General features: G+C 39.9%; 1 protein-coding gene across 1 annotated transcript in view; it reads left to right on the forward strand.

Annotated features, from left to right (window-relative positions):
• AVPR2 (arginine vasopressin receptor 2) overlaps positions 1-22,581 on the forward strand; it is a 30,289-nt gene that overhangs the window by 317 nt on the left and 7,391 nt on the right. The window lies entirely within an intron of this gene.

Raw genomic sequence — 22,581 nt, forward strand, 5'->3', positions numbered from 1 at the left:
ATTTTCACCGCCAGCTTAAAGTCAGGGATCCTGCCCCATGAACAGAATGGTGAGAGAATGACCATAGACAGGATCTTTAAGTGAGATATATGAGACAAGCAACTACTAAAGTGAGGAAAGGTCCCCCATCAGTAATATTATCTGAAAGCAGTGCCCTTCTGAAGTCAAGTCAGCAAAATGTAAAGCAAAAAAGGATGTTTTTACATGTGTTTAATAAAAAAATGGGATAACAAGAAGCAGCAGGCATTAACAGGCTTTGTAACATATATTTAAGTGCATTAGTATCTGTGCAAGGACATTAGAACAAAAAAAACCCTAAAATGTAAGTATCTGCTTTACAAAAAGAGTAGTACTTGCATGGAATAGCCCTTCAGTGGCAGTAATAAATGCTAACCCAGTGTGGAATTTTAAGAATAAATAGGGTTATACATAGAACTGCCCCTGAGAATATAGATGTGTCTGAGTTCGCTATAAATAGTTTAAATATAATTTAAAGGTGAAGTTCCACCAAGTCAAACCATTAAAGAAAATAAACCTTAACAGTACTGTGTTTAATAATTCGCCCAAAGGTTTAATCGCATAGAAACTACAAAAAGCTTTTTCTGCTTCAATAGCAATGACCTATCAGTGCGTGCTTTTGTGTCACATGACAAGTTAAAGTGTTCCTGGCAAAAACGCTTACATGATAAAATAATTATATCTGGGGAAGATATGGACATGCAACAGTTCTTATCCAGTATTTATTCACAAGAAATGTGTTAATTTAAGAAAACCTCCCTGGTTTTATTTTTTTATTCTATTCCATTTATTAAAGTAAGGTTTTCTAGCTAAATAAAAATGTACTGAAATGTAATCACTATTTTTTGTGGGTTTTTTCCCCGATTTCCTGCTGTTCTGCATTTGGCAAAAATATACTTGATCCAAATTTGTTATAAAGATCGTCCTGCCAGGATTTTGTCTCGTATGGTCTGATGCTGACGGAGTTTTGCTTGTAAGGTCGAAATAAGCGTAAATATCGGCGCTAGAATGTTATCCATACGTCCGAGGACCTATAGAAAGCTTAGGTACTTACTCTGCGCTATGTGTATGTATCCGTGCTAAAATCCAGCCCATTTAAACTTGTTTTGCTTTTCCTATAGTTCATAGAGGTACAGTATCTCAATAATGACTGCCTAAGGATGACTTACAAGTACGTCTTATCAATCTATGAGAAAGAACGGTTCTGGAATTGCCTGTGAGGGTTTAAACAACTTGTTATTTAATGGGTGGCTAAAGTTGGCACTCATAAATCATAGCGGTGTGAATAACCTTCTTGATTTGTCATGCAAAAAAGGGAATACTTGTTAAAAGAGGACATTGTGGAAGAAAATGCCCCCCTAGTCATGTGGCATGATTGATGTTCCAGGACATATAAAAAGACACACGCGATGTATAACACGAAACATAGAAGTAGTTAGAAATTCATCTACTTATAGATGAACTTTGCAAGAGCAGGGCTCTTTTCTCATTCTATACCGCTTGTCAATGTGTATAGAGTAAATTTTCATTCTATTGTTAATTTTCACCGCCTCCTATTGTAATAGCGCTACCGAATCTGCTGGCACTTAATACAAAAACAGTATTTATAGTAAAATCAAAAATATACGTTTTTGGTTGCAGACTTGAAACAAATGTATTGATCAAATGAAAAAAAGTAAACATATTTGCAATTTAAAGCAAATGTATAGAAAAAATTATAAAAGATTAAGTTACCTGTTTGCAAATTCCCATTTCCCATATGAACTACAATGACCCGAAGTAACTTACTGGCATACACTGCCACAAATGGACAATGCACAGAAACCTTTTTCTTGCTCTATACATTTGCTAGCAGTTCTGCTGACACAATATTACGTTTTGTTTTCTGCTCTTCATGTACAATGTTTGGCGGAAATGAGGTCATAAAATAACCAAATAAATTATATTATTCCAAAATAAATCATTATTGTTATAAAATGATAAAGGTCAGCTAGGTTTCCATGGAAGATTTATCCAAATATTTGCCTATACCTTATCGGTCTGGAGAAGGCATCATACATGTAGTCAGTAAGCCGCGGGTTACTCTTCTGGTTTTTTTTCCGGTATGATTGCTATATTACAGTTATTAACATACACACACAGCCATTTTCATGGTTCTTGACTTCTCGATTTCTTCCATGTACTTGGTAAATATTCATGGGCACTTGCTACTTCTGCACAAATAATTGGTAGTAATAGGTTTCAATGACTAAGGATCATCAACTTTAGTAAATGAGTCTCATGGGGTCTCAATCACCAGTCCCACTGGGGCTTTACCACTTTGTAAAGATATCATACTGTACATCCCTGTAAAAAACATATAGTATAGTAAGTATAGTATAGTAAGAAGAAAAAATAAAGACTCATGTTTCTCTCTCTACGAACCTCCATACCAAAGGATGGCATATCAACGGGAAATAAAAGTTTAAAAGTAGACTTAATTTAAATGCCGGATCAGAAAGCACCGGGAAGAACCTCAATCATGTTCGAGTGTTGAGTCTTCTACACACTGATTGCACTTCAACTCTCGCTGCCGGGCTTCGAATGGCAGCCTATTTACAAAGTACAAAGTTAAACGCAATTAAGTGAAAAGGGGACCTCTGGGATCTTGAAAACTTTTTTTTTTTTTTACTTCTCAATGAGTTCTTAATGAAAAGTGGTCTACTCAAAAGTCTTAGAAAGTTCTTTGGGGTCGGCGCGATAGTTATAATGCATTATTTTTATGTCTATTTGTAATATTAGAAAACAGCGCCACTTATTTTGAGCAGTGACTCTTTTTTATTTTGAGTCAGCGTGATTTTACCGGTTCAGGTCTTAGCGGCCTGTAAACTTGATAGCCTCTACACCTGTGGTTTAGGTGCTTTAGGAGAACTGTATGGAGGAACAGGCGTTCCATTTGGAAATCTTAGAGGACGTGTCAGAAGAGGGTGCCGTGGGTACAAAGCCATGAATCTGTCTCTTCCGTGAAATTGAGATTAATACACAGACTGGGAAAATATATATTATGTCCTGTTCACATTTTAGGACAAATTCCGGCATTTTGTATATATTTTTTTTAATAACAGAGATTCATGTATTTCATATACTTCGTACATAACATTTTAAGTACCTTATTCTCTCTCTCTGTCTGGCTGATCGTTTTAATATTTTCCAATATTAGTAAAATCTTTATAATTGTCGTTTTTTTTTGAAATGTATAAATATACAAACACAGGTAGGTAGCAGATGGAACCATGTGAAGCTTCAATCGATGTAAAAAAAAATAAAAGGATTTTACCGTTTTTACTGTTGGATTCCCGTTAATTTTAGAAATACAAATTTCAGGAAATGAGGCACTTAGCTTGAGAAATGTTGCTTTATCGCTTGTTCTGTAAAGGCCGTCACACCTTTCTACAAAATGACAAACGCGATTGTGTTAAATGAGGATTATCGGGTACAGAACAGTGGCGGCTAAACCTTGGCTCACTCGGCCTCGAGGAAAAAATATTTAATGAGACGAGGGGCTCCAAATTGACTCGTGGACCAAGGTGTGGCTTTGGCTGGAATGCCTAATAGCTTGTTTTTTCCCTCATAGTAGGAACTTTAGTTAATAGAGCTACTTTTCCAGTGCTTAGCCGTCAACAAGTTGCCATTATGGTCAACTAATTCCAAAAACTAACCATCGTTGGTGTTAAATGTGGGTACAGACAGATTTTGGGCAGTTAAAAGCCCTTCTGGCTGCTCGATGACCCTCTTCGTTCTCTAGAGGACCTTGCTAGCAAACCAGCATATAATGACTTGAAGAGCTAGGCAATAAACTGTTGCATCATACTGCGTTCTACGTGATGTAACTTTTATGAGAGATTCCATAAGCTCACAGGAATTTTTTTTATATGATGGTTCAGATGGAAAGATAGGAAGACTGATTCATTTACATAATCGTGGCGGGGTTAGGACGGTCACGTCAACGAAGGCATGGAGTAGACCAACGTTCTACAAATGTCTGACTCTGCATGTTAGTAGTTAGTACCACGCTTTTACACAATAATTATCCCTATAACCTATTGCCTTCTGTCAATAGCCATTAACATTTCACGTTTAGAAGGTTCTAAACTTCCGCTGAACTTCCGTCGAAATGATGTTAGTGCGGATTTCACACTTGTACAAAAATTCAAAACAAGAAACATTTAGCAGGGGGCCCCAGGTTTTATATTACACCACCGGGAATGGGGTGTAATTCAGAGCTAAACTGTGTTCTACAGATGCTAAAATCCCTTGCAAGTCCATTTATAGAGAATAAGATACTTCTGTTGTCTTACTCAAGGTAGACCAGACCACGGCAACTTTCCACCATGGACTACATCCTTGGTAGCCACCAGAAAAGATAGACATGCTGCTGTACTGGTACCTTAGACATCTAGTTGGTATTTATAGTCGAAGTTAATGCCTTTTATTGGTCCAACATAAAATATATAGATGGTTTATATTTTGTAGGGTCTTTAAGTTCCAGAATGAAACCATCCCAGAGTAGCAATTTATTAGTAATTTTCCCAACACCTGCTTTGAAAAAAACCAAACAGCTGTTTCTTTTTGCACCAGCAAATAATAATCCAAACCATTATATATATTCCCAGCCTTTTACACATTTTATGGACTATTGAGATATATTGCATTTACCTGCAGTAGGTGTCACTCATGAATACCAATAGGCACCCCTAGCATTTTTATTTGTTGCGGCTATTATTATTTTTATTTTCAGAAGGCAGAGGACGTCTCCTTGCAGTCACGCAGTTTCAAGATGTTTTGCGTGCAAGAGATGAAAAAACAAAGGTCTGAAACAGAACAAAGGAGGATCAGAAAAAAAAAACTAAAAAATAAGTGTTAATGGCGTCAGAGCGCTGACCCCACAACCCGTCCCTGAATATAATGATTTTAGTGTTTGCTGCAGCACGCAATATAGCAATCAGGCAATCATTAAGAAAAAGCAGCGTGGAGAAGACTGTTCGGTGATATATGGGACTGTCCGGTGATATATGGGACTGTTCGGGGTTTATATGGGACTGTTCGGTGATATATTGGACTGTCCGTTGTTATATGGGACTGTTCGGTGATATATTGGACTGTTCGGTGATATATGGGACGGTTCGGTGATATATGGGACTGTTCGGGGTTTATATGGGACTGTTCGGTGATATATGGGACTGTTCGGTGATATATTGGACTGTTCGGTGTTATATGGGACTGTTCGGTGATATATTGGACTGTCCGTTGTTATATGGGACTGTTCGGTGATATATTGGACTGTTCGGTGATATATGGGACGGTTCGGTGATATATTGGACTGTTCGGTGATATATGGGACGGTTCGGTGATATATTGGACCGTTCGGTGTTATATGGGACCGTTCGGTGATATATTGGACCGTTCGGTGTTATATGGGACTGTTTCTATGATATATTGGACCGTTCGGTGTTATATGGGACTGTTTCGGTGATATATTGTACCGTTCAGTGTTATATGGGACTGTTTCGGTGATATATTGGACTGTTCGGTGTTATATGGGACTGTTCGGTGATATATTGGACTGTTCGGTGTTATGTGGGACTGTTTGGTGATATATTGCACTGTTCGGTGATATATTGGACTGTTCGGTGTTATATGGGACTGTTCAGTGATATATTGGACTGTTTGGTGATATATGGGACTGTTTGGTGATATATTGCACTGTTCGGTGATATATTGGACTGTTCGGTGTTATATGGGACTGTTCAGTGATATATGGGACTGTTTGGTGATATATGGGACTGTTTGGTGATATATTGCACTGTTCGTGATATATGGGACTGTTCGTGATATATTGGACTGTTTGGTGATATATTGCACTGTTCGGTGATATATTGGACTGTTCGGTGATATTTTGGACTGTTCATGATTTAATGGACTGTTCGTGATATATATGGAACTGTTCAGTGATATATTGGACTGTTCGGTGTTATATGGGACCGTTCGGTGATATATGGGACTGTTCGGTGATATATGGGACTGTTCGGTGTTATATGGGACTGTTCGGTGATATATGGGACTGTTCGGTGTTATATATGACTGTTCGGTGTTATATGGGACTGTTCGGTGATATATGTGACTGTTCGGTGTTATATGGGACTGTTCGGTGATTTTTTGGACTGTTCGGTGATATTTTGGACTGTTCGGTGATATAGTGGACTGTTCAGTGACGTATTAGAGAAAACTATTCTTATACTCCATGGTCTTGGTCCAGCAGGACATCCTGGCCATCTGAAATCTAGAGAGGAAAGGATTTCCTGGGAAAAGCACAACTTTGTTAGGATTTCCATAAATTATCAGCTCGATGTGGCGTTCACAGCGAGATTCAACTGACTTATCACATGACTGACAACAATGGCAGCCTGCGGATAAAATACGTTTACGGGACCAAAATGAAATAAAACCAAAGTTTCTATGCTAAAAAAAAAAAAAAGTATCTGACTTCCCATGGACTAATCTGTCATTTCTCTGCTGAAGTACTTTCGGGAACTGGTATGCATCAGTTTTTAAGTGTTGTACAGCTTTTCCTATCTTATTAACATAACTGCAGGCGCGCTGTCGTGAACGCGGGGTAACCCGAAATCCTGGGCCCCTCTACAAGCTGTGTGGAGAGGCCCATCCCGATGGACGTCTCCTGGTTTGGATCTAAATTCTTCCGTCTTAGAACATGTTATTGGACAGCGTTGAATTATGTGCTCTTATGTAATATTTTGCTTAAAATGTGAGCCAGTGGTATGTTAACAAAACCCTTGTGTATACCGAGTTATAAAATATTACAGACTGCATTAAAATCAAATGAGAGCCCGTTTCAAAGGGCCCACTTCTGCACCATTAAACCTTGAGGGGCCTGAGGGCCTGAGGGCCTCCCTGCAATGTTCGGGCTCCGGTGGGCTGCGTTAAACCCCCCGTTACTAGATCTTTACTGTTAAATATGATGTCAGAGTTTAGCATACTTAATTGGGATACAGAATGATACAACATGAAACCCACCACTCCCTTTCTTGATTCCCAGGGGAAGCTTCCACGGGTCCGCTTTTCACAAAAATAATGAAGTAAAATAAAAATAAAAACTACGTTTCTCAACTGTATCTCCCAAAAGGCAGCTGTTACGAGATTTTTGCAGTCTAATACCCATAAAATCACCCTTTTCTTCACCAAAACTTAAGCCTGTTAACACGTAACGCGTAAACCTATAACTATAGAAATTGACACTGTCAGAAGGTGTATAAAAAAAATAAGAAAAAAGGATTCATGTATATACCATGTATGTTTTTTAATTACATTATACGGATGTAATATTATGAGAAAAGCCTGTTCTATATTGCGATCTTTAGAAGCAGACCCTGGAAATCAGTTATGGTGCCAGTTTGGTGGAACAATGTTTCCGTTAGATCAACGCAACCCACAATCAAACTGAAGGGTCCGTGAGGCGTGACTCTTCCCGTGTCACATTTCTGGCTCTTCAGCTGCTCATCAGTTTGAATTATGTGCTCTATGTAACATGTGTAACATAGCTTCTTTTAACCTTTACTGAACCGACATATTGAAGAGGAATGGCAGGCCATTTTTGACAAATGGATAAAATCTAGTTTAATTCTCTCTTTTCCAGATGGGTGCAAAAGCATTCTGCCTCCCACATCTGTTTCTTTTTCATAAGAAGCCGAAGTTCTCCCACAGGTTTTTAATTGAATGTTAAACATTGTAATCATATAGATTCCATGGAACCTTCTACACTTAGCGTTTCTTGCGGGTTTGTGAAGAAACCTTTCAGAAACCAAGGACCATTTAAGCATTCTTCCATAGAAACTCAAAAGGTTAGATGCCATCAGTAAACATTTAGTAGCCAAAGCCTTGCCCCATGGGGTTTGTCCGCCTTGGGTGTAATATTTAAATAAATTACACTTTGGATAAAATGTCATAAATTCACCTTAGATGCTCATTGTCTGCTACACTATCTATTATGCCCTCTCCCATGCTTGCCAGTAGGGTAGAAGTGAAGCAGGCAACAGATATAACACCATATCTAGCATGTTTGTTTAATTTAAAAATGTAGGGTACCAAGGAGAGAGGGGTTCCTTTGCTACCTTTATAGCAGGACATAAGGCGTATAACCTACAAACACAAACACATTGATGATATGCAACGCAAGAGATACAGAGAGTGTTGACTGGGGGCATCGAGACCCAACTTCAGGATTCCGCCAGCTCATCAAGCCATACAATCTTTTTGAGTTGAGAATATTCTTCGACTCCATGCTAAATCTGACCATGACAACCAAAATGATCCCTGATTTATGGCGCCTCATAATGTTTCCCACTAAATATTTTCTCAGCCTTGAGAATTGGGGGGGGGGGGAATTCAGGAAGCTGGGCAACTGTTTCAAGGAAAAACAGGACACAAAGACTGGTTTTGTCTTTAATGGGTTTAGAAATAAATCCTTTGTTCACACTTTTCACTCCATGGCAATAAATTAGCATTAGCAGTAAATGAATAAAGAAAGGATATGGAGGATGTGGGGATAACCGACAAAAGGGACTCCACTAAATCCAATTCACATGTGTGCCACCGATTTGGAAATTTTACCATCAGAATGTAACAACTTTGGAGACCACATTTCCATCCCATTAAAAAGTTAAAAAAAAAGGTTAAAAACAGGATGGTTTGCAGGAGAGTTGTGTTTCCTCTCCTATACATTATGGATGCCCATCCATGGTGAGCTTCTGCTGTAGGAAGAGCTTGGCTGGTTGTGAATGCAATGTAGATAGATAGATAGATAGATAGATAGATAGATAGATAGATAGATAGATAGATAGATAGATAGATAGATAGATAGATGGATAGATAGATTGATAGATAGATGGTACTCTGAGTGAGGGAAATGTTGAAATTACTCATCCTCATGTGTTAAATAAAAGCCTTTATCCTTAAGGGGTCAAAAAAATCCAAGGATGTTCTCCCCTGGTTGCCGTCCTTGCATTCAGCGGTTAATAAGAAAGATTAGCACATTCTGCCATTATGTTTAGAAATCCATTTTCACTCGTACAGCCCTTAGGCTTCCACCTACTTATCAGATAATTTCAGCTCTGAAGGTATTTATGGAGTATGGATGAACAAGCCGGTAAATAACTAGCTCATTAATAAAAGCTAATGACCTGCTCTCCACCGCCAGACACAGCGCGGGATTAGACAGGCAGCGCTACGATATCAGTAACATTGCATTCTATTAAGGAGAAACCGACGATACATTATCCTTCGGAACATTTTTAAATAGCAGTATGAAAAATACAGCTTCAATGTGACGATCTTCTTATATATCTGCTTCCGACATAACCATCCATTATTTTCTAGCTCTTCATTTTCCATGATTAAGGTCAGCCAGGCACATCCATTGATCACATAGATCTAAAATCAGTTCGCTTTTATGGAGCGCATGCTTTATATGCTCTATTTCGCCATTATGATTATAGGAACCATATGCCTTAAACATGCATCAGTGCCTATTAACGGGGATGTTTTACAAATCTCATCGCAATCATTTCATCTGAATATTATAGTCATGGAAGTAACGACAGTCTCCTTAATGAAGAAGGCACACACAGCCATCAAGTTACTTATTCAATCAATAAGTGGCTGTTTAAGTTCTGCTCCTTGACACTGGTTTGCATGCTGGGCTGTCAAAGGTATATTGGCCGCCTGTTTCTGCCTCTGGATTGTAAGCAAAGTATTGTTTGCTTATGGTGACCATTCCAGGGTGCCTTTTTCATGAATTTTATGAAAATTCATGTGTTATATATACATTCCCTGTATACGTATCAGAAACCCACCTTAGAAGGGACCACTCTTTTTAAAGGTTTAATACAAAATGAGTATACTTATTGTAGGACAGGGGGGTCCTCGTTACATTTAAGGTGAGAATGAGGTCTGGTTGCAAACTGAAACATGGAGTTTGACGGCAGATAAGAACCATTCGGCCCGTCTAGTTAGCCTACTAATTCCTGCTGTAAATACTCAAATGTTAATTGGTCCTTGGCATTCCTGGGAACTCGTGGGCTTCGGCTACCCGGAGCCTACGCTTGCGGGACGTTGTGCAGAACTGCCCGCTTTTTACAGTGGGCGGTCTCGCAGATGTTGGTGGGCGTTCCCGCTGACATCGGGACAAACAGCCCCATTTAAAGGGGAAATGGGAGGGGAGTGGGAGGTGCCAAGACCCAGCTTCCCATGACCCGGAAGATTGGGATGTTGACCCGGAAAGGCGGCTCTTCTCCCAGAGTTCTCTGGGCCAAACCCAAGAGTTCCCAGGTCCTTGTCATGTCTTAAATTTAGGATAGCAATTTTCCTACCCCATGCCTGTTTAAATACCCTCACTCAGGGCCTGGGAGGCTGTTCCGCTTATCTACCACCATCTCAGTAAAGTAACGCCTCCTTACATTACATCTAAACCTCCGACCCTCTTGTCTTAACAGTTCTAATTATTCAAAAATACATCCATCATGTATTTTTTTAAATCCCTTTATTTGTTGAAATGTTTCACACCCCCTCTCTACCTTCCAACCTATATGCATCTTTATATATGTTTCCCTTGAATATAAGAAGAGGGTTTTTTGATAACCCATTGACTATGAGTGTTGAGAATAACACAATACACCACGCATTTTGGAAATGTGCCAACATTTCATATTTTTTTTCTTTCCTAATTGCTCTGACAAAACATATCACGGGCCAATAACTTCCGTGCCAAACTCTAAACATCCTGTTCTAAGTGAAGTTAGACAAATGATTTGAAATATTTGTTACACATATCCTGAACTCCGCCAAACCTGTGACTGAAGAGCTGTGGGACCGCAGACAGGTCCATCACCACCTATTTAATAGAAATCCTGAACAATATAATCATGGAAATAATGACAGTCTCTTTGATAAATAAAACCATGGAACCTAAACAAGGTGACATGAGTTGGTTCAACATTATTATGCCTCCAATACCTTGAAATATGAAAGATACACTTGCCTGAACACGGATGTTCCCAAAAAAGGGGATTTTTTTAACACATTACTAGACATACCGATGAATGTTTGGGGGGGATTCAGGACAATTTATAATTTAATTATATCTATTAATTTTTATTATAGATAAGGAAATATCTACAATGTCACAATTATACAGTAGCCAATAAACTTGTGAGATTTAAGTAAATAAATACATTTATTTAAAATATCTTTAAAAAATGTGAAAAAAGCAGCACTTTTTAATTCTTTTGACCTATCACAATGATGTTATTGAAAAGCCTCTAGAAAGACTGCCTATCATTGATGGGCATAAATAAAATATCATTGTCATAAATAGAATACTTTAATCCACAAATGATATTCTACTTTAGAATAGATTTAATAGAATGATAAACGTTGACAACTGATGGTAAAGTAAAAGTATTGTGTTTAACATTCTATTGAATATGGAGAAATTTTTAACCGCGACTTGGGCCCATTTTTTCCGTTTATATCATTTGTGGATAAAAGTATTCTATTTATAACAACCTTTTATATATATATATAATGGTGGTCCTGATGGATTTAAGATTAGGAGTTCCAAGATAAGAAGGGAGAGGATATTTGCAACGCAGAAGATGCTGGTTTAAGGTTGGTTGTCTGCTTATGACAAAATCTAGTGTCCACCATTATCCAACTCAAACTCATTAGCGCTTCATAAAGAATGAATGTAGATATACACACATTGAAAACACACTAATTGTCTTCGTGTACCCGGCTATGGGTTGTCTGGATAGACAGTACTGGAGGGGGGGTATGCGATAAATAACTTATGAAGACAAGAGTGTCCTGAGAATGCCACATCCATATATTCCAACCTTACTTAAAGTCTGACCATGACGTTGGTTTACGCTCATTGCAAGACTTAAACATACTAGAAATTGTCTTTGTTTCAGAATGAATGGAAAAATCACAGTCTGATGGACAAAATCGACATGGTATCCACGCTACTGCAACCAACAGTGTCGCCGGCCACGCGTTCTGTATCATTTAGGTTACCTGACATTGGCAACAATCAACAGGATGGGCAAAATGCCAGTAAAATAGCCTCTAGGGTATGACTCTGGTCATAAATCAATTATATTCCACTGTGTCCTTTGAAGTGGCCGTTCTGCTGTTAATTTATCGCTAAAAAGCTGTTAAACCCGTTACTGAGCTCCATAAAAATGAGATGACATATCGCGTTACTCACATAGTTGCCCAAGTCTGTCTTATTAAAAAGATGTTTGGGTTTATCACTGTGTTTAGGTAAAGCACTCTGGCCTGTTGACTCCATGTCTGTCTGTCTGTCTGTTTTTATTGTGGTGGGTTTTATTGAGGAGGTAAGGGCTGCTCTTGCTGCTTCCTGGTCAAGTTCCGTGCTGGAAGAAACTTGGGAAAGTAACTCAACCAGACACAATTCCCAGCGGGCAAATCACTGAGCGAGGCTCCAGGTTGTGGGAATATCAGATTTGACGATGTTTGCTTAGCTTAAAAAAGATTAATGTCAGCAGGGTAGACAGTGATGCAGTGACCCGAATAACCTGGGATGTACATCACTTTTTGGACATTTCCATTACAAGATTATTGCCCTGTGTCATATGTGTGCATCCATACAGGCTGACACGGCTCATGGGATACCACTAAAAGCCTTACACGCAGATCATGTGGGCCACCAGACATGAGTTTAATGAACACAATACATGGACTCAGGAGAAGCTACTGTTTGAGATTTCAGGAGCACCCTAAAGAAATAGAGACCAAGATAAGGGTATCTGAGAGATGTCAGTAATATAGAGTCACTCGATGCCATGAAGCGTGCTCAAAATTGGATGGTTGGGCTCACTTTATATAAATAACTCAATGCATGGCTGAATCATTTATTCCGTGCCTTGGTGTTTTTGAAAAGAGTAGTCTAATGTCCCAAGCGTCTAGAGAAGAATGCATATTAAGGTAGAAGAAAAAACTGGATATGCGCCAGTGGGACCTTATTAGAGCCCTTCTCTCCGCAACAAATCTCCTAAATGGCACGTAGTTCGGGACACGGGAAAAGCGGCAAATACATACGGGGGAGTCTGCAGAATCCACCATATGTTAAAGATAGTGAGGGTCCCTTAAAGCACTGATACATGTGTGTGGGAACACAGCAGTAAGCGATTAAAAGGGCAGTTAGTCCTGAAAAGGGAAGCAATTAGATAAGCAAGGTTTGCCCCCGCAGCACTGAAATCACCTCTTCTGAGATATGAGCGTTATGAAGATCCAGCTGCGTTTAGGGGTTTTTAAGTGTGTGCATATGTGTACACACCAGCGTTCAAAAGTTTACGGTCACATAGCTGTTTTTTAGGGAAAACAAGAAAATTTCTGCCTGTAACATAATTGCAAAAGGGGTTTCTAATGACCAATTAAACCTAAACCTGGATTAGCGAACACAACCCGCCATTGCAACACTGGAGTGATGGGAGTGATAAAGGACATAAAGTGACCCTAAATTTTTGACCGGTCGTGTATATACATGTTTTGTCCAGGGCAGTGGCAGCCACTTTGCCACAAAACTGGGGCAGACCACCATAGTGGGTGACCAGTCTTCAATGGTTTGCCACTCCTCAATGGGCCATTTACAAGGGAGAAGTCTGTCTTAATCCAGCCCATTTACAGTAGACGGTCAGGCCTAGGGACAAGATAAGATCGGTGACAGCAGACATCGCCCTTTAAGTATCCAAATGGTACGCCGGCCCTGGCGTTACAATGTCGGAGAACATTCTTTCGGAGTGTTCGTTTTAGAACAATTTAGCAGGATGCCCCGAAGTCGACAATGATAGGGTTAATGGAAATGCAGGCAGCTACACCACAGGATCGAACATTCACATTTTATGACATTTCTCTAAATCCAGTTTCGTATTCCACCTAGAACCGTCACAGCTGGACTCCCTGCAACTTCAAAGCATACTGACAGTCAGCAGGCGGTGGTGACAATGGGCAGATCCAGAGTCAGAGACGCAAACGTAGAGCCCCAGAAGGACAGCAGGTTGAGGAGAGGAAGGGCAGTCGGATTACAGACATAGTTTACTGTTATCAAATAAATGAGATTGTGTAATAGAACAAGCCGGGAGAGATGATGTATCTGGCCAGGCTTTATTACTGCACCATAAGAACTAAATTCACTTGCTGCCGACTTAACCCCATGAATATTTCTTTCTCATGACAGTTGCCTTGTGGCTAATCTCCTAAATAGTTTTAAGAGTCATGGAGGCCATAACCTTAAGTTTGTTAAAAAAAAACCCTTAATAGGCACATTTCTCTTTAAATGGGAGGTATAAACTGAAAATAGAAAAGCAAGTGCACCTGCTGGGAGTCCCAACTGAGAAATCAGTGTATTCGTTGCTCTTTGTGTCTCGTTTCTTTGCCCGCATTTCACTAATTAAGGTATTTAAGTGTTTCTTTTCTCCGATGTGAATCAATCGGGTAGTATGATAACCTTTGCTGTGAAGAGTACGTGCCAGAAAGGTTAATATGCAGTGATCTTTCCTTATTTTCCAAAATATCATCCTGTCTTCTTCTCGGTATGGCTATTGACTGTAAACTGGGTAAAAAGCACATGCCCCCCCCCCAAGGGTCACTCAACCTCCCACTCATACTTTATGACAGGGGATTCCTTTCCCTCTCTTGACAAGTCTGTCTGGTTCTCTCCATCATGTAAAAGGTCACCTTTAAGGGTATGCCTGAGGCAGAGACATTTGCATTGCAGAGCATGATCAGAAGGTGCTGGAGAACGTACAGGTGTCATCGCCATTAGCCCATCAAGGAAGTAAAACCAATCTATAGCTTCTACTGGACGGTGCTGCTATCTGTTGGTCATCTCTAGTATTTTCATAGTGGAAATTTACTTCCGTACTAGTAAATCTTATTGTGTAATACCGCATCATACTGATAAACATTCATTCTTGTCAAACAGCATTCGCATTCTGTGGGTGTTTTCTGGTGAAATATGAAATGCTGAATATCAGGCAAAAGCAAAGACCCAGTAGCAGAACGCTAATGAATTAACCAATAACCAATAAAAAGTGTCTTTTTAGTTTTTACCTCTGTGTCTGTATATAAAATGTAAAAGTTTGTTCGGTGTACGATAAAAACAAGGACAGAGTGATAGCTTTAGCTACTTTTTGTTATACAATCTGGAGAGTAACATTTCAGATTATGAATTATCATAATTCTCACACCTATACATACTGTATAGTAACCATATTTTATTCATTTTCGTTATATTATTAACCAGAGGGGAATACAGCTAGTACATATGTATGGGACGCAGCCTGTGGAGGGGCCCTTGGGCCCCCAGTGACCCACACTTGTGTTCTCTCACAACATCTCTACCTTGAATATCAATGCTTTTCTTTGAGGTATAGGTACCTTGGTGGCCAGAGGGGAGCGCTATACCTCTTTAACAAGGGGCCCTGGAGTAAGACTGGGTGGGAGTCTTTAACCATGAGGACATTTGAGAGATGAGGTGTTGGGCTTTTTAAACATGGAGGGGCCTAGGAGGATTAACATGGTGGACCGTGATGTGCTGAGGTCCCTCAGATGAGACTGGGCCTGAAAATGTATAATTGTAATGAAAGTTGCCATGTTGTTGCTACATCACTTGTTTAGAATCTCTGCTGTTCATGCCAAAATGATACACCTGGACCAAAGGAGGTCCATTCCTTTCTAACGTCGTCAGATAGTATGATGACAATGCAACCTCCACTGTGGGACCAGGAGAAATGGAGGAAATAAGCATGAAATGTTCTAGTTCCTCCTTTGCCTGGAGACAGAGAAAAATAACAATTGAAACAACAAATTAAACCAAAATTAAGTTTAAATAAAAGTAAAATAAGCAATAGATCTCATGTCTAGATTTAGTTATGGTTTTTGATATACAACAGATTCAAATCCATTTTTCATTTCACAGTTTTGCTTCATTTTACTAATTTTGGGAGACAACAGGAAGACAATCAGATGAGATTTGGTAAACAACTTACATATCCGTTCCTTATTTACATATGATTTTTACGGTAATATGTTGTTGAGATCATATTGATGACTGCGCGGATATGGTTCAGGCGACGAAGGAGTTATTAGAAATAAATAAGGATCAGCGAAACCCACAAGCTGGTGCCCAGAGCTTTCTCCTATTAAATTCAATCACGTACCGTAAGTAATTAAGAAATGTCGGTACATTCCACAACCGCATTCTTACAATGATCTGGTGGCCGTTGTCCTCTCATGGAATGATTTAAGTCCAAAGCGACATGTTTCTTTTCATTCCAATTAAGTAAGCTCTGCTTGGTTATCTCTAAATCTTCCTATAAAATACCAGAAAAAAATAAGCAGTGACATACTTTTGTATAGTCCATTGTGATAAATTGCTGGTTTATTAGTATTGCGCAATGAAATCAAAGTTAAAATCAGTACATGGCTGGATGACGCACATTGTCACCCCATGGCAGGGTCGCCGGAGTTGCCTTCTGAAAAATACGCGTTCCGGGGTTTTGCCGCTTGCCGGGTATCCTTGTGAGGTGTGTTTCTAATAACAAAAAATGGTCGCCAGCAAGCTTGTCTCGTCATTTGTTACTTCCATGATCCCATGGAGACTGGAATTCCTGGAAAACAGTTGTGATACAGTTATGTATATAAAATACAAGCAAGCTGATGTCTACAGAAAACAGTACTTAAGAGGACGGTACAGTGTCCCGTACAGCCTCACCAGAAAATACATACTAAAGTAATTTTAGGGAGAAGCTGCAGCTACAGGGCTTGAAGCAGCCAACCTGTGGCAGCCAACCTGAACATCCAGGCTCCAGCTACCCGGACCCCCTCCCTTTTCGGAATGTGGGTAGGTGGTCCCGCTGATGTCGGTGGGTGGTCCTACTAAAATAGTGATGAATGAGTTAATAATGCTAATCTGTGAAACGCAGCAAAAAACAATTAAATCGCCGTGTGATACTAAGCCCCCCCGAGTGGTCCCCGTCTGCCGCTGTTATGTTACACTTTGAGTCATTAGTCTAATGATTTCCATTGCTGGTTTTAAATAGATACAGAGCTGCGATGTTGCTTGTTTAATTTGTAACAGGGGTTTGGACCTCTGCTAACAGGGGTTTGGAGCGCCGCATGATGCAGGGTGTCACCCCGGACGAGAGGTTCAATCTGAAATGTAACAAAATAATTATATGACTTTGGGATTGCACAATCAGGTACGTGCTCTTCAACGAAAGGACAATCACACTTCTTTCCAGAAAGAAGGCAGAGTAACACAAGGAATGTCCTGTCCCCAGCAAGAACCTGTTCTATATATATATATAGGCACAAAAGAGTTAAAACGTCACCGTCAGGGCCACGTGCCGTGTTCTGTGACAGTTTTTTGACAAGAGAGGAAATCGGAGCCTCTCTTATAACAGCAAATTAATTACACGGTAATACGACCTTTTTGCTGCACTGCTTGCAAAGAAAGCAAAATGCCTGCACTGTACTGTGCACGGGGGTATTAAAAGGCTACATCAACAATAGATGTATATATCGGTTGTGACTAATTCTTGCCCCTTCAAGTGGGGTCCTCGGCATTCTCTTGAAGAGCATGTAATATGTAAATTAAAGTATTCCCATTAACCCTTCATTATCTGTTGTAGTGTCTAATCGAAAAGGACAAAATAAAGATAATTCACAAACTCACAAGAAAATTCAGATTTTCATAGTTTTCACCCATTTCTTAACGTGCTCTATTTTTGCTGTGTAGCGAATTCTACGCCTTTACTGCTCTTGCTGTAAGGAACACTTTTCCTTGTTGTCCAAGTTTCATGTCCGTAAGTCTCCCGATCATATTAGTTTTTGTGTGTATGTGTTACTTTTTGAATGTAAAATTGCAGATTTACACTTAGTTCTATGATACTAAATATTCCATATGGGCAAGCAAATATAAGAGAGAAAAAAATCTTGGAAATGTCATCAGATATATATATGTTAATTCTTCTATCTCTCGAAAAACATGCATCTTTTCTGCTCACTTAGAAAATGTCAGCTATTAATATCACGTGTTCCAGCAGATCACAACCTACATAGAGAACAATACACGCAAACTACATGCTTAATGGTATTAAAGTCCCACCATGCTTGTGGAATTACTATTTTCTAGCATACGAATAGGTTAAAAAAAGCCAGAATATAATTTGTTTGCTGCTCCCTTAGGCTGTATCTGTATGATGTCATACTATATCCATGATGTCATACGATGATAATAGAAAACAAGTAACACATTTAGAAGCACTTAATTACCTCGCTGTGCGTATTTGCTGACCTATTAGATTTGACATTTTTGTGCAAAGGGGCAGCCGTCATTTTTAATGAAGTTCATTATCTAGAAGCATCCTGCGGTGACAGAGGATGTTTGTCTATAGGTCGATCGATTTATGTGCAGAGGGTTCTAGCGCTGAGTATACTTCAAAAGTGTAAATAGTAATTAACCCCTTAATGACAAAGCCCGTACATGTACGGGCTCAAAATGCATTGTTTTCAATGGGTTTAGGGGCCGCCCATTGTCCTTAAGGGGTTAAAGCAGATGTTTTCTCTCTAAAAATAGTCTACAACTCCATATAATAACCAGCTTTAAATGCCCTGGACCTTTATCATTGATCCTATGACCACAGGCAGTGGAATTACTACAAGCGGCACACGGACTGCAATTGCAACTGGGCCAAGAGTCCGCGTGGCACAATGCCTTGTCCGCCTTCGTGGGCCAAGCAGCATGCAGAGTGTCTCCATCAGTACAGTTCTCCGTTGGCGTGTTCTTTGCGTTATCACATGTATTCAGGACAGGGGTAGTTTGAGGGGGGTAGTTTGAAGGGGCAGAGAGGGGGGGTAGTGAGGGGGGGCACCAGAGGAGTAGTCCCCACAGGGCGCCTAAGGCCGGCTCTGATTCAGGATCATATTCAGATGTCCCTATACTGCACACTAACCATCGTGGTGATACCTAGATAGTTCCTGATACCCTCTGATCAAGAGGGTGTTGATGTGCGTGAGTGTGTGTGAATGAATTAAGCTCTGCCGTTATGTATTAATATACATAGTTTGTTCATTAAAAAAAAATAATAAATGAATATTTATCTGACGGTTACTGGGATTCCATATTTTGGTGTTAAGAGACGCAAGAATACTTAATATTATTAATAGTATTTAAGGCTGCTTTGAAACGGAAGAAAATAAAACAATGAAAGAGTGAAAAGGTTCTTTTGATCTGTCTCTCGCTGTTCCGAGCTCTAAAATTAGAACGCAATTCATGGCTACTGTCGAGAAAATGTATTGGTGAAAATAGACCAGAACCCCCCCCCCCCTCCCCGTGTGCCGTGAAACGCTCACGTGTTGAGTAACAAATGTAAAAATAGAAGACTTCACTAATAAGTACTAAAAAGTTCTCTTTGTGGGCTAAAAGGAACTGTCGCCGTCACAGCTTACGGCATAAATCATTTTATCAGTCCACCCATATATAAATTAATCACCGGTCCCGTTAAGACCAATAGATGGATTTCTTTTCATTATTTTAACCCCTTAATGACAAAGCCTGTACATGTACGGGCTCAAAATGCATTGTTTTCGATGGGTTTAGGGACCGCCCGTTGTCCTTAAGGGGTTAAAATTACTATAAGTGGGTAATTCCTACTCTTGGATCATAATTATTGCGCAACAATCTCTTTATCTGATTTTTTTATTAACCAGTTGGTATTCTCATTATTCCTATAACTTTGCAAACAGTAACCAAGAAGTGCAGCCCTGCATAGAGTATAACGTATACATGTAGTATCAGCGTACGGTGAGTCTCAGACCCGCTAAAATGGTGTTTTTATGCTGCATTTTGTTCGTTTTGCAGCTGCACCTCCCTCGGCATGCACCGTGTCGTTGTTGTTAAACATGTTATTGCAATTATGTTACCTAATTCTCGGCAGCATGCCAAGTGCCGGAAGAAATCCCAACCGCACCTCACATCTGCGTCGCAGCCAAAATACTAGTAATTAGAGAAACATAAAAAATATGATGACAAATAAGGGGCATTTGGTCCATCCGGTCTGTCCATTTTTATTATTTTTCTGCCTGTTGTAAAGTTTCAAACCACATGTGATCCTTGGGCTTGTCTTAAGCTCAACACTGGTGAATACCGACGCTATGCATGTTTAAATACCCCTACTATATGACCCTGGGCTGCTAAAGCTGGGAGGCTATCCCACGTCTCCACCACTAACACGATGAGGAGAATATGCCAACAACATTTGTCCTGAGGTAGGTCCTCAGTAGGGAATATGACCATTGTATGTAAGACTTATGTGTCTACATAAAACACATGGAACCAAATCCAGACAAAGGAGTGATTCCCTATTTGGAGTGTCTAAAGTTCTCAATTTGGGGAAAAAAGTTTCATTTATACACTTATTGGTCATATAGAAAAATAACGACATCTCGTGTAAGGCCAAGTAGATTGAGAGGCTCATCGAAGGGTTGGCCAAAGGTAGGTCTACAGGCACTGCATAAGGATCGTGAGAATTCTAGTCTGTAGATGGGCACAGACATTGGCTTTGTGCTAGAGCGGCCCCCGTACATTGAAAGTGGGGCAGAATAAAGAGGGCATGATCTCCATAACCCAATGGAAAGGGTTTACCATTCAGATCTGGCCACCAGTCGCACTGAGCTTCTTTTCCTATACAGGTCCGGGGGGTAGAGGGTGGAGAAAGAAGAGATACTATAAACAACTACAGCGCTAAAACGAGAGAGGACGAGAAAGGTGAGAGGAGGAGAGTGAGGCGCGGGGAAGGTATTCAGAAAGCAGGTCAGGTCTGTGAGACAGATGGGAGGAGATATAATTTATTGGGCTATGTATATATATATATGTATATTTATGAATAATGCATTAGAGAAGAACAATCACCACCAGGAACATCCAAAACAGCAGGAGCTGAAATGCCTGAAATGCAAGATACCGTCTGACACTTCGCAATCAGATCGTTGGGACGAGCAAGGTAAGGAACCAACACTATGGGTCGCGCTTATCCCAACCAACGCATTTCTATCAGGGGCTTCAGCAAAGGTTGCTTGCCTTTTGCATACAGCTGCCTGGCTGGGCTTTATTCACTTAATTGTGCAGCTTCAACTGGGAAGAATGGCGCTTGAGACACAAAATCTTGAATGTGTAGATCCCATGATAGGGTTTGATAAAAAGTAAAGGAGGCTTGATTCATTTGGAGGGTCAGGTATCTGCACACCTAGTTTCCTTCATACTTTATGAAGCGTGCTAGTTCGGTGCGTGCGCGCGCGCAAATGCATTTGAAGCATACCCGCGCATGCATGTTACCTAGGAGCTGGCATAAAGGAGCAGTCATATATATTTACCAGATCTGGAATCCTTCCCAAATAAAGTCCTTCCCCAAGATCCTTTGGTTGTTCATCTCTTTTTCTGGGATCCGAATCAATATGTTTAACGATTTCTGCTTCACATACATAAAATGCCAGAAGAAGAGACCTAGATAGTGTTGAAAGCTTGCAATCTATTTTTCTCCAGCCAATAAAGGTATCCAAACGTGAGTATTTTCTTTCTACGGCCGTCTTTAAGGAATATATAACTGCCCCCCCCCCCAGTCTCCTCTACCTCTCTATACGCTGCAAAGCGTTCTGTTTGCAGAAAGCTAATTTAACAAAACCTAGTTGCAAAGCGTGTCGCTCCGAAGCGGATTTGTGTACACGCTCATCCAAACACGAGAGACCGCATGTAGCCAAAGGCAGAGCGAGTGCTGGCATTGATTAAGGTGCCGTTCTGCAAAACATGAATTGCACTCTCTAGTATGTTCATCAAATAAACCTTAACAGGTCTTTTTTTATTATATTATTTCTTCTGAATATTTAATCACGTAGAAACCGGCTTTTTTGTCAAATTCTTGCAACAAAAAATAAAACACGAGAGGCAAAATTGGATATGATTTAAGAATTATTTCTGGAAAAGTAGAGTAGGTGGAACAGCACCTTTAACATTCTACGTGAAAGCAGTGAGAATACACATGGCATATACTGTATATACATATATATATATATATATATATATATATATATATATATATATATTCCATCACTTGTTATTATATCTGTTGGTTTTGGTTGGGAACGCTCAACCAGAGATTTAAATTTAAAACCTAACCTTTGGATGCCCCCCGACACCCCAAAGTATCTGGAGATAATATTTTGATGATCATTGGACTAAGTCCCCTTAATACACCGTGTTGGGATGAAGCATCCGACAATCTACAGAGTACAGAAGAAGAATTACCCGTCGTGAATTTCTACTGTAACATCACAAGGTTGTTTGAATAATGAATGGTAATGAATGATAACAACCCAAGCACGCCTACATTCCTTTACTGTAACTGATACAGCGAGGGAATGGGATAGGCA

Source organism: Spea bombifrons, chromosome 8 (genome assembly GCF_027358695.1).
Source record: "Spea bombifrons isolate aSpeBom1 chromosome 8, aSpeBom1.2.pri, whole genome shotgun sequence".
NCBI lineage: Eukaryota > Metazoa > Chordata > Amphibia > Anura > Pelobatidae > Spea > Spea bombifrons.